The 11,496-nt window shown below is 41.1% G+C and overlaps 1 pseudogene; it reads right to left on the reverse strand.

Moving 5' to 3' along the window:
- Positions 1-3,211: 3,211 nt before the first annotated feature.
- Positions 3,212-4,110, reverse strand: LOC146479803 (uncharacterized; annotated as a pseudogene).
- Between the last annotated feature and the right edge of the window lie 7,386 nt (positions 4,111-11,496).

Here is an 11,496-nt window from a genome sequence, read left to right on the forward strand (position 1 = left end):
ACGTCCCAATGATAACGAAAAAGTCACCTGAAAATATATCTTTATTTCATTTATGCTGCCTCACGATTATTTCAACTCGTTCAACTTCTACAGAAACGGCGGACTACCCAGAAATAAAAATGCCGCTCCTACGACGTAAGCTCCTGGATAGTTCGGCCACATTACACAAACTAAATGAGTAGAATTGCAAATTTATTCAGAAAACGCAAGGGTAACTTTTACATCACGTAAGAAACTGGGGCTGAGCATCTGGTGAAATGGAATGACCAATGGAAAGGAAAATTGGAGGAATTTTCAAATTTCCGGGAAAAAGGACAACAGGTTGTCGATATATTTGATTCTGTGCCGGAAATTTAGGTTGAATAGTCCGGTAGTACTGGCACACGGGGAGGCCCCGGGAACAAATCTGTTTGCCTGTGGACAACTGCATGCTGGCCGCTGTTCCCCCCGTGCCAGGGAACTTTAATTACCCAGCGGGCTGTTCGAACTTTCAATGTGTCCATGGCGTTCTGGCCGCGCATCTTTCGAAATCTAAGAAGCGAGCTGACTTGAAAGAAAATCTTTCTAGCAAACATGATACGGCTTCAATTGAGTCGGAGTTGCACTGGCAGGATAGATATGCATCTCTACTTTGATTCTATAAAGGAATTGGGACACTAGAGATGATTTCAACGGATTTATTCCGTTTCGTGCTTCGAGCATCGCTGAAATACTGTTCGGCCTTTCGTTACACTTAACAGTGGAATCTCGAATGACGCTAACTCGCCGAAAACGTTTCGAATCGGCTTCAAAAGCTGATAAATGACGAAGAATACAAGAAGAAACAGGGTAAGTTGATTTTATTGAGAAAACGACGTTGTTTTCTGCCATTTTACACAAATCTGTTGAATTCCCATACAAATCCTTATAATTCAACGGTTCTCTGATATTGAGCTTGCGCTGCCTGTGGTTAAATGGCGGCCAAGTGGCGTCGCCGAGTGTACAATGCGCCGCTGCTCCCGTCTCAATTCCACAAGTTATACAACACAATTTTCCGCTGCCAAATCTAATGAACTGTCCTGGAGATGTCGCTGGTAACTGGGATTCTTTCAGACAACAATGGAGCGATTACGAGATAGCAACAGGTCTCGACAAGCGAGACGAATCAATCCGCCTTGCGACTTTGCGATCTGCAATGGGCCGGGAATGTCTGCAAATCTTTCTCAACTTAAACCTTTCAGCGGAAGACAAAGTGAAAATCAACAAATGTCTTGAAGCCTTTGAAAATTACTTCAAGCCTAGCAGAAATGCCGTGTACGAACAGTGTGTTTTTAACACGTGCGTACAGTCAAGCGGAGAGCCCGTGCAGAGTTACGTAACAATATTAAGTTAATTGGCTGCATCTTGCGAGTACGGCGAAGTGACGGATGACTTTACTCGAGACAGGCTGGTCATCGGGTTGAATGACAAAGACGATAAAGTCAGATTACTAAGAGAGAAGAAGTTGGATTTAAAGAAAGCGATTCAGATTTGCACCTTCAGCGAAGTCACATCCCAACAAATGAAGAAAATTCAAGGCGTGGCAGATAGACAGACCGAAGAAGTCAAGAAATTCAGTAAGAAGAAGAAGATAACTGCAAGCAGACGTCGTCCTAAGAAAGAATCGGGGAAACAGGCAAAACTTGAGGATAAATCGACGAAAACTAGCGCGGATAGCCGGTCGGACTTCAAATGCAAACATTCTTGTCGTCACGATGGTCATGTAAGAAGAACGGAATGTCCAGCTTTCGGGAAAACTTGTAGCAAGTGTCAAAAGAAAGGTCATTTTTCGTCGGTGTGTTATTCCTCCAAGAAAGTACATCAAGTTGAGGACATCGACGTGTCAAGTTCAGATGAGAGCTGTTTGAGAGTAGAAACCATATCACTGGTAGATACAAAGGCAAGACAGTGGTTCGCAGAAATCGAGTTCTTCCAAATCAGCTCAAGAAAACTTCACAGCAACTGTGGTATGTCAACTGGACACTGGAGCCACGTGTAATGTCATACGCTTAGATGATCTTTCAGCCATCACGCAGATAGGGGACCCACCCATGAAAGAATCCTCTGTTAAGATGAAGCTGTTTGGCGGTTCAACTATGGAGCCAAAAGGTGAATGCGACTTACAAATCAAGCACAATGGTACCAGACAGATTTTAAAGCTTCAAGTGGTTAAAGACCAGTGCAAGCCTTTGCTGTCAGCTGAAACCTGCGAAAAGCTGCAACTCAAATTAAGCACAAGTGTCACCAATTGTGTCTACCAAGTAAATGACAGTACATCCCAAGAGTGTTCGTCGAAGCAAGATCTGATGAGAAAGTATCAAGATGTTTTCAGTGGTCTGGGGCATATTGGAGATGCCAAGAGTGTGGTTGATAGGAATGTCACACCAGTCCAACATTCACCTGGTCGAGTACCCGTAGCCCTTCAAAAAGATGTAAAGAAGAATATCTTTGAGTTAGAAGAGAAAGGCATCATTACAAAAGCTGTGGAGCCCTCAGAATGGATCAGCAGCATGGTGGTGGTCGCCAAACCTGGAAAAATTCGGATCTGTCTTGATCCAAAGGATTTAAACCAAGCTATACAGCGTCAAGTTAACTCGATAGTCTGAAAAATGCCATTTTTGTAACATTTACATGGCCAGTGAGATCCTCGCTACAAAAATCAAGGTTACATCAATGAATGTAGCATAGCTTAACGTTTCCATTTCTGAAGTTTGACATGAATTCCTTACATTCCAGAGGAGATACACCCTCAAATTTGACCACACCCATTTCCGCACCTCTCAAAATAAGGGATATTGGGAATCAGATATCTCAGCCAAGAAACACAGTTTATCTGTCAATTTCTCAGTGTAAGTTTATGATGTCTTTAACTGTGAAATGAGCCATTTTCATGCTGGTACTTAAAAAAATAAAAATTTATGACCATCTACACAAACATGAAAAATTTACCTTGGATTACTTGAGGTTCACAGCCAGTAACTCATGAAATACTGTTCATGTTAACACAAAAGTGGCTCATTTCACAGCTCTTACTATCTTAAAAACACAAAGAAAATTTCAAATCATTCGCTTAAATACTTTTTTTTAAAGAGCGTTCCCAGTGTTCAAAATTGTGAAAATTTGTATATTTCAGAAAATAAGACTTAAAGTTGGTAAACTAAATTAGAAACAGAAATGGAATGTTCTAACACATTTAGAAGGCTCCAGACACATAGGATGGTCCTTCATTTGCTTCTAAAGAATCAATGTATCCTTTTTCCCATTTCCTTAGCTGTTTTCGCCGTTTCTTGGCAGGCTCCCCACTCTTTCTACGAGAATGGCGAATCCGGTCAGTGTCTAGTTTTCTACAAGATTTCACACAGTGGACTCCAGGCACAATTCCAAGCTGTTTTAAAACAGAAAGAAAGGACATACTCCCAAAAAGGTTGCTGTTTCAACTGTAGGCAAACTTGAGTGTGTCTCTTTGGTAGCACGTTGCCAAATCAGTCCATTGATACTCTCGTTTTGGTTTTGTGTGCCCCCATGCATGCATCTTGACAGAAGACTCTCCTCACTGAGGGCTTCAAAAGTTGGCAGAATGACATTTGCTACAGCCTCTGGTATTGGGTTTTTGTGTATGTAGTCAGAAGTTCCTTTTGCAATGTCCCTTTGAAACCCACACCAGGAATTCTCTCCCTCCGGCCAGAGGTCATGATCTGGATTGTCGTCAGTTGATTTGTCGTGATGCCAAATGGCCATAACTGCAGTCTGCATTGCTCTGATGCTATGGGTGTTTTGCCTGATGGCCTTTCCAAAATAAACTTGCAGTTTGTCTATGCGGTTTTCGGTCAGCCTCCCTCTGCCGCCAGCTGGTTTGCCATCCTCTAAAGGAGTCGTCTCCAGTCTCTTTTTCAATGACCGAAGGAGTGAACCCAACTGCTTCTGGACATGGCCCACACATTCAAGTTTTTGTACCTCAACATCGCCATACACAACCTCTTGAAATAAGAGTTTGTGCGACTTGCTGTCGCCATCTCCAAGGAATTCCACATATCGCATTCCATAGTTTTCAACGGACCTTTGAAAAATGTTTAGCAATCCAGTGGCATCCATTGATCCAGACAACCCTTCAAAATTTGCATGACATTGATGCTGATGTTTCTCCCACCACTCTTCAAATTCTGGTGATCTCTCTTTACCCATCCACCGCACACACTGCTTGCATTCTTTCGACATTACCTCACAGTCTAGAGCCTTGCCTGTGACTGTCGACATTGCTGTCACTACTCCATACGATGACGAAAACCCTCTCTTCCTCCATGTTCCATCTCCTGACACTGCAATATCATAGACGCTTTCTTCGTTTGGCCCGTAAAACTCTTTCACTTCACTGGCAGCTCTAGACATGCTCTCTTTAGCAACAGATTCCGTTGCAACTCGCAGCGCTTTCACATGATCATGGTACGAGTTCTCGTTCATAGGAGGTAACATGTTCATGACGCATGTAAACTTTACAAGTCCTTGGTGACCCACACCAATGTTTCTCATAGCTAAAACCGCTCTTCTGTTGACCTCGAAAGCTTGTTTATTGGGTACTTTAGCAGAAGTATAGAATGAATGAGAAAAAGGAACATTTCCCGTTGGTACACTTCAAAATAAGAAGGGAACCTAAGCCCATCTTAGACTCTTCATCTTCTTCAAGAGAAAGAGTTCCCCGTTTGCCGAGGCAAGGACACAGATGTCAACAAATCTAAAACCTTGTAGATTTTCACCTTCACTTTCATTGATTTCGTCTGCAGAATCATCCGCCTGCGTCTCCATTTTACGCTGTGAAGCTGGCAACGACTTGAAATTTTTGAATTACACACCTTCGGCACCTTCGTCGATTCTTCTCGAACTGGAACAGTTTCGGTTGAAGAATTCTTCTTCCTCGTATACTGGTTACCAGTAAATCTTCTCTTTTTCCTTTTTCGACTGTGAACTTTCGTTGGAGGCATGTTTTTACTGAAAAGATTTCACCACTAAATTGTAAACACTCGCTCTCCGTCACAAACACGTTTTTCTCCGGCTAACTACACCATGTAATTGAAACGAAATGTCCCCTATCTACACAAACTTGCTACCAGTCTCCCATATAGCTCAGGATAGTTTCAGACTGAAAAAAAACGTCCTTTTTCGGGGAAAAACAACGCGTAAACAATATTGGTTTCCATGGTTACCAAACACTAAGTAAATAAAATTCTGAAATTTATGTAAGATCATAGACAATTTGGCAAACAAACCTAGCTTTTATGAAAGTTCAATGGCCAAAGATGTCCTAAAACACAAAATCAAAATATGCAAAAGTTTTCGATTTTCAGACTATCGAGCCACCTTTGAAGAAAGCAGCACGTTAACAACATTCTGGACCCCATTGGGAAGATACCGATATCTCAGAATGCCCTTTGGCATAAGTCCGGCACCGAAAGTTTTTGAAAGCAAGCTCCAAGAATGTCTTGCTGACTTCCCCGGCATAAAAGTAATCAGAGATGACATCCTTGTGATTGGATATGGTGAGACTGACACAGAAGCCCTCATCAATCATGATCAAAATGTCGTACAGCTACTTGAGCGAGCAAGACAAGTGAACCCGAAGCTCAACAAGTGTAAAGTCAAGCTTCGACAAGGTGAAGTCAAGTTTATGGGCCATGTAATTTCCAAATATGGACTGAAGCCTGATCCGGATAAGATTACAGCTATTAAGAACATGCCTAAGCCCACGTCCAGGCCTGAAGTATTAACACTGCTTGGATTTGTCAACTACCTGTGCAAGTTTCTACCCAGCCTGTCAAATGCGTCTGCACCGTTAAGAGAACTTATATCTGACCAAGCCAAATTTACTTGGGCAATGCAACATGATGAAGCCTTCACCACTTTACAGCAGCTCGTTATTCAGCACCCTGTGTTAAAGTTTTACAACGTAGAAGAAGAAGCTACCATACAGACAGATGCTAGTGACAAAGCTCTAGGAGCAGTCCTGCTTCAAAACGGACAGCCAGTAGCATTTGCATCAAGAACTCTCTCGAAGACAGAACAAAGATATGCAACCATTGAAAAGGAGTGCTTGGCAATAGTCTTTGGCTGTGAAAAGTTCAATCAATACCTTGAATCCATATTTAAGAAGTCTTTGCTGTCAGCACCTTGCCGTCTTCAAAGAATGCTACTGAGGCTCCAGCGTTACAACCTCTCAGTCAGTTACAAACCTGGACGCCAGATGCTACTAGCTGACCATTTGTCAAGAGCGGCTCAGCGAGAAACTGCAAGGCCAGAAGATCCTTTTCAAGTGTTTGCTGTTGAATTAGAGAGCATGAACCCTATGCAAGCTTTGAAGATTTCCCCAGAGAGACTGGAGCAATTACAGCGTTGTACTGGTCAAGGTGAATCACTGCAAACTCTGAAGACGACAATCCTAACTGGCTGACCAACACTAAAGGAGCGTGTTCCCATCAATATAAGAGAATTTGGAACTATCGTGATGAATTGGCAGTGCACAATGGTGTTCTGTTCAAAGGCACAAGAGTCATCATACCACGCATCATGAGGCCTGAAGTAATGTCCAGGATACATGCGAGCCACTTAGGTGTTGAAGCTTGCCTTCGAAAAGCTCGGGACACAGTCTTTTGGCCAAGCATGAATACTGAAATACGTGACCAAATCAAACAGTGTTCCATCTGCAGTGAATTTCAGACCAAGAATCCAAGAGAGCCTATGCAAAGTCACCTTTATATCCAGATCGCCCGTGGAGCAGAGTCGCTACCGACCAGTTCAAGCTTCATGGCAAAGACTACCATTGTACTCGTAGACTAATATTCGGTTTTCATTGAAGTCAAAGATTTGCAAGAAAACACCTCATTTGCTGTGATTGAATTTCTCAAAGAGCAGTTAAGCAGATATGGCATACCTGACACACTGGTTACGGACAACGGTCCTCAGTTTACAAGCGAAGGGTTTCGACAATTCTCACGTGATTGGGAGTTCCTTCATGTCTCATCCTCCCTGCATCACCACAGATCGAAAGGCAAAGTAGAGTCCGCCGTGAAAGTGGCCATGCTAAAGAAGCACACAAGGATAACAGAGATCCCTGGTTATCGATGCTAGATCAAAGAAACACACCTACAGAGTCACTTGGAACAAGCTCAGCTCAGAGATTGATGACGCGTCGCACCAGAACCTTGTTACCAGCAGCCACAAGCCTGCTGTACCAAAATGTCCCTGACAATGTTCCTGAAATGTTGAAGCTGAAAAGGCAGAAAGCTAAATGGTACTTTTATCGATCAGCCCGCACCTTACCAGAGATAGATGTAGGACAAGAAGTAAGAGTCGCACCCTTGCAGAAGAATGAGACTTGGAAAATGGGTACCTGCTTGTAAAAATTGCCAGACAGATTCTACCTGGTGAAAACTGACGCAAGCAGCCAAGTCCTTCGTCAAAATCCAGAGTTTCTAAAGCCAGCTGAGAAACCAGCAGTTATTCCAAAGCCGGTTGAAGTGGAAGAAAGTCATCCCTCCAGCAGAGAAACACCTACTGTAGTTACTGCAGACAACCAGCCGACTGCTACATTGCATCCTCCAGTCAAGACTGCCAGATCCAGAGTGATTAAGCCACCCTCAAGATTCAGTGACCATGTGACTTAGATTAACAAAAAAAAAAGGTTCAAACATGTTCAGTCTAGTCAAGAACTTTGCAGAGACTCTGTTAGACATTAAGCCAGCAAACGGTTATTTTATTCTTATTTTTTGATATTTTTTTTTCGAGATACATTTTTTTCTCAACAGTTTGTTAATTGTTCATTCTTCTTTTTTTTTTTTTAAAAAAAAAAAGGGGGAGATGTTACAATATGAGTGAGTCATTACGTCACTTGTTCTGGCGTGTCAATCACTCCCTTTTGTATTTCCATTTATGGTAATTAAATCATTCCTTGTTCAACACAATGGCGTGTATGTGTTGCAACACTATGTTTCAACAGTACCATTCAATTGTGTACCAAGCTCGATTGTCAATAACGCAGTTCTGAAACTAACGCTGCTATATAAAAATAGAATTACTTGCAGAGACAAAGCAATGCATATATGAGAGAAAAAAGGGAATAAAGAAAAACTGTTGAAGACAAACAGAAAAGCAATGCATATATGAGAGAACACAGGATAAGTAGACCTGATAAAAATAGAAAAAAAATAGGATGTTTACATGAGAGATATAGAGCTAGTAAACCATATGAGCAAAAACAACCATTTGCCTCAAGTTAACTGTACAAATGAAAAGGTTTCCAGTGATGTAACTAGACAGACAAACATAAATGATGAAAATCAACAGCAACAAAAAATCTATGAAAGATCTGATATCAAAGTTTCACAGAATTGTAAGCAATGGACCAGTTTATGTGTGTAGCTGCTGTGGCCAATTATGGTATAAACATAGTGTGTCTTGTACTGATAAACAAAGAAAAAAAAAATCCAGGTGTATATAAGTATTTATTCAACAAAGCAAGTGTAGACAATATTGAATGGGTGCCAACATCATCTAATAATTATTTATCTACGAATAAAGTTCCAAAACCCAGTACCTTCTGGTAGTTACAGTACATAAAAAATGAAAGATAATTCGAGTATGTTCATAGTGTCAAAATATTTAGACAACAATTGACAAAACCTAACATGGAAAAAAATATATGAACTATATCATTTTCAGACTAAAAATATGGATACAAGCTGGGTCTTTTAAAATAGTGTGTAAATAACAATTAGAAAGCGAACCAAAAAGTATACTTATGGGAAAAGGCAAACGTCTGTGTTGGATTTGAATCTATTGTTGAGAGAAGGTGTTTTATATAAGATGCCTCTTTCCCTAGAAGGGTAGTCGCACTCTAATACTGTGGTGTTGTTGCGGACTAGTTGTGTGGCATATTCTTTGTTACAAGAAAGAGCAGGTAAGGGATTGTCAGCATTAAAAGTATCCGGTGAATTACACAAATTATAAGTAAAAATTATCAGTTCACAAGTGAGCAAATGTTGATATAATGTACTTTCTTTGTCACCGATAGCATGTTGTTGTGTTCGGATGAAAAGAGTTCTATCAGTTTTCCCTACATATGATGATTGACGACCGGGGCAAAATTTTTACACAACGTGTGATTTATTCAATAGTGGTACTTTGTCTTTGTCGTTGGTGTATTGTTTTCTCGCGTACTTTTATCTCAATGTTGGAGTTTGTGAGACATCTACGTAGCCATCGTTAGAAGGATCTTAAGAGTTGCGAGGTTTTGTCACCAATGTATGGGACAGAAAGCCAAATGTTGATGGAGTCTTCCTTGCCATTGGTGTTGTTATATACTGTGTGCGTCTTACTTGGGGCGTTATGTGGGAACGCAATGCAATGCGTGAAGGGAAGTTGTTCCAAGACATGATCTTTTTTTCGTGTTTAAGTTCAAATTTAGGCAGATTAAGGGAGCATATTCTGTGGATACTGGGTCGACTAATGCCCTGATCAAAGAAATTTCCTGGCGCCACGGATTAGTCCAAATATTACCTTTCAAACAGTACGTAATTAAGAATTTGTCGCTCCTGGTTGTGTACTTCATACGGAATTACCTCTTTACACCATAATTAATTTCGAGAAAATCTTTGAAACATGCTTTCAACGATATATGTAAACCGGTTATAAACTGTATTTAAGTTCTAAAAAGATTAATAAAATTGAAAGGAAGTCAAATGATACCCGTGTATCTGATGTGACGTTTCAGAAGCAATGTCTATGTGTATGGGAAGCCGGCCTCGCCCAAAACGGGTGACGTCTGTACTCTCGAAGTATGCGAAAGGATGGCAAAAATTTAGTAATTTGATTGGTCGTAAATCAGTCAACCGAAATTGCATCAAAGCCAATCCAGGTATATATTGGAAAACTGTAGCCAAACCTGAGGAGAAATTTCCGGCAGAAGTTACAAGAAAAAAAAATGCTACATAAATAGCGTAGGAGATCATATTCTCTAGTACATCTTAAAAAGGATCACATCTTTTGTCATTGTTTTATGTTTCTAAGAGACCCCATATCGGTAAACATTCCAGTGGAGCTTCTCTGTATGAAACTTTACCAAGTTCCTGCCTGGGCCTCTCCCAAACACGTTTTCCTTTGTATGCTTGAGGGGTTTGTGTGTGTGCGTGTGTTTTTGTTCTCTTGGTTGTTTGTTTTTGTTATCGTTTTTGTCTCGGATATAATTTAGTCATGCTGAGTAACAAGGATTACCTCTGAGACACATTGCAGGCAGTCTTGCTTACCATGGCGTAGAATGGCTTTTGTTTGAAGGACATATACTTACTGAATGGCATAAATTACTTATGACGCACTAGAGCTCCCATGTGGGTTCTCGGTGGACTCTAATTGGTTGCGGTTTGTCCTTACAAATGCAAATTTACTCAAAATTGCCTGCAGTTGCGAATACCCAGTGGAACTGATTTGTCCATCAAATGTACAAGCAGACAACAAACAATAGAGTTCTGAGCAATCCCGATCGCTTGTACGATCATATGATCATAAGGTAGTCAACCATGTATCTCACTGCGCCGAACAGTTGCGCTGAATTTCGATTAAATGCCAGCAGTCTTTCCCCGGAACGCCTTTGGGGTCTTCAAAATTAATTAGCGTTTTCAACACAGTTTATGCCTGTTGTCCTCTTTCCAGACTTTTATGAACAGAAGCGGCTAGCTTTCTCCTCGAAGGTCACACACAATTTCTGTCTTCGCTACTGCCATATTCCATTCTGTCTTATCCAGAGCTGATCAATCATTCGAGCGATACTTGCTTTAAATGCGGACAAGACGCTTACAAACCGAATTCTTAGCGCGCTCTCCCGCCCATGTTTGAAAGTTACTGAAAGTCGTAAATACTTAATAGCTCGTCCATCAATGCACGAATCAACGTGTATGTTCTCAGCGACAGTTTTTCAGGCTTTTATACCGCGTCACTTTTTTTACGCGTCCATTGTGTCATCGAACTCGTGTCATCTAGTTTTCATAACTTAAACAGTTCGATACGCTCGCGAACTGAACTCTCAGCGCGCTCTCTCGCTTATGTTTGAGAGTTTCTGGTGTGTAGAACGCGTCAGATTTGAGTTCCGGGAGATGTATTACCTCCCATAGAGGTGATTCTTTTTTCAACACAACGACTCTTTTAGGAGCCACCAAATTTGTGGAAGCAATAACCAACACATGATCCCCATCAGTTATTACTCATACCTTGAAATAAAGCGCTTCCTTTCCTTGCAACAATCCGACTTTCAAATATCAGAATATAGTTCAGCTCGGTCACCAAGATTGGCTTGACACATTAAAATCACCGGCTAAGTTTAGTTGCAAAGGAGAAAGGGTATCAAATTGATTCTTTGATGGAAATAGAAGATTTAAGTCGGCACTCAGTTCTCAAAGAAATAGTAGTGAATATTACAGTATCCTCACAGAAGATTCAACG

The sequence above is a fragment of the Pavona decussata genome, unplaced genomic scaffold, assembly GCF_977016875.1.
Source record: "Pavona decussata unplaced genomic scaffold, jaPavDecu1.1 SCAFFOLD_58, whole genome shotgun sequence".
In the NCBI taxonomy this organism is placed as follows: Eukaryota; Metazoa; Cnidaria; class Anthozoa; order Scleractinia; family Agariciidae; genus Pavona; species Pavona decussata.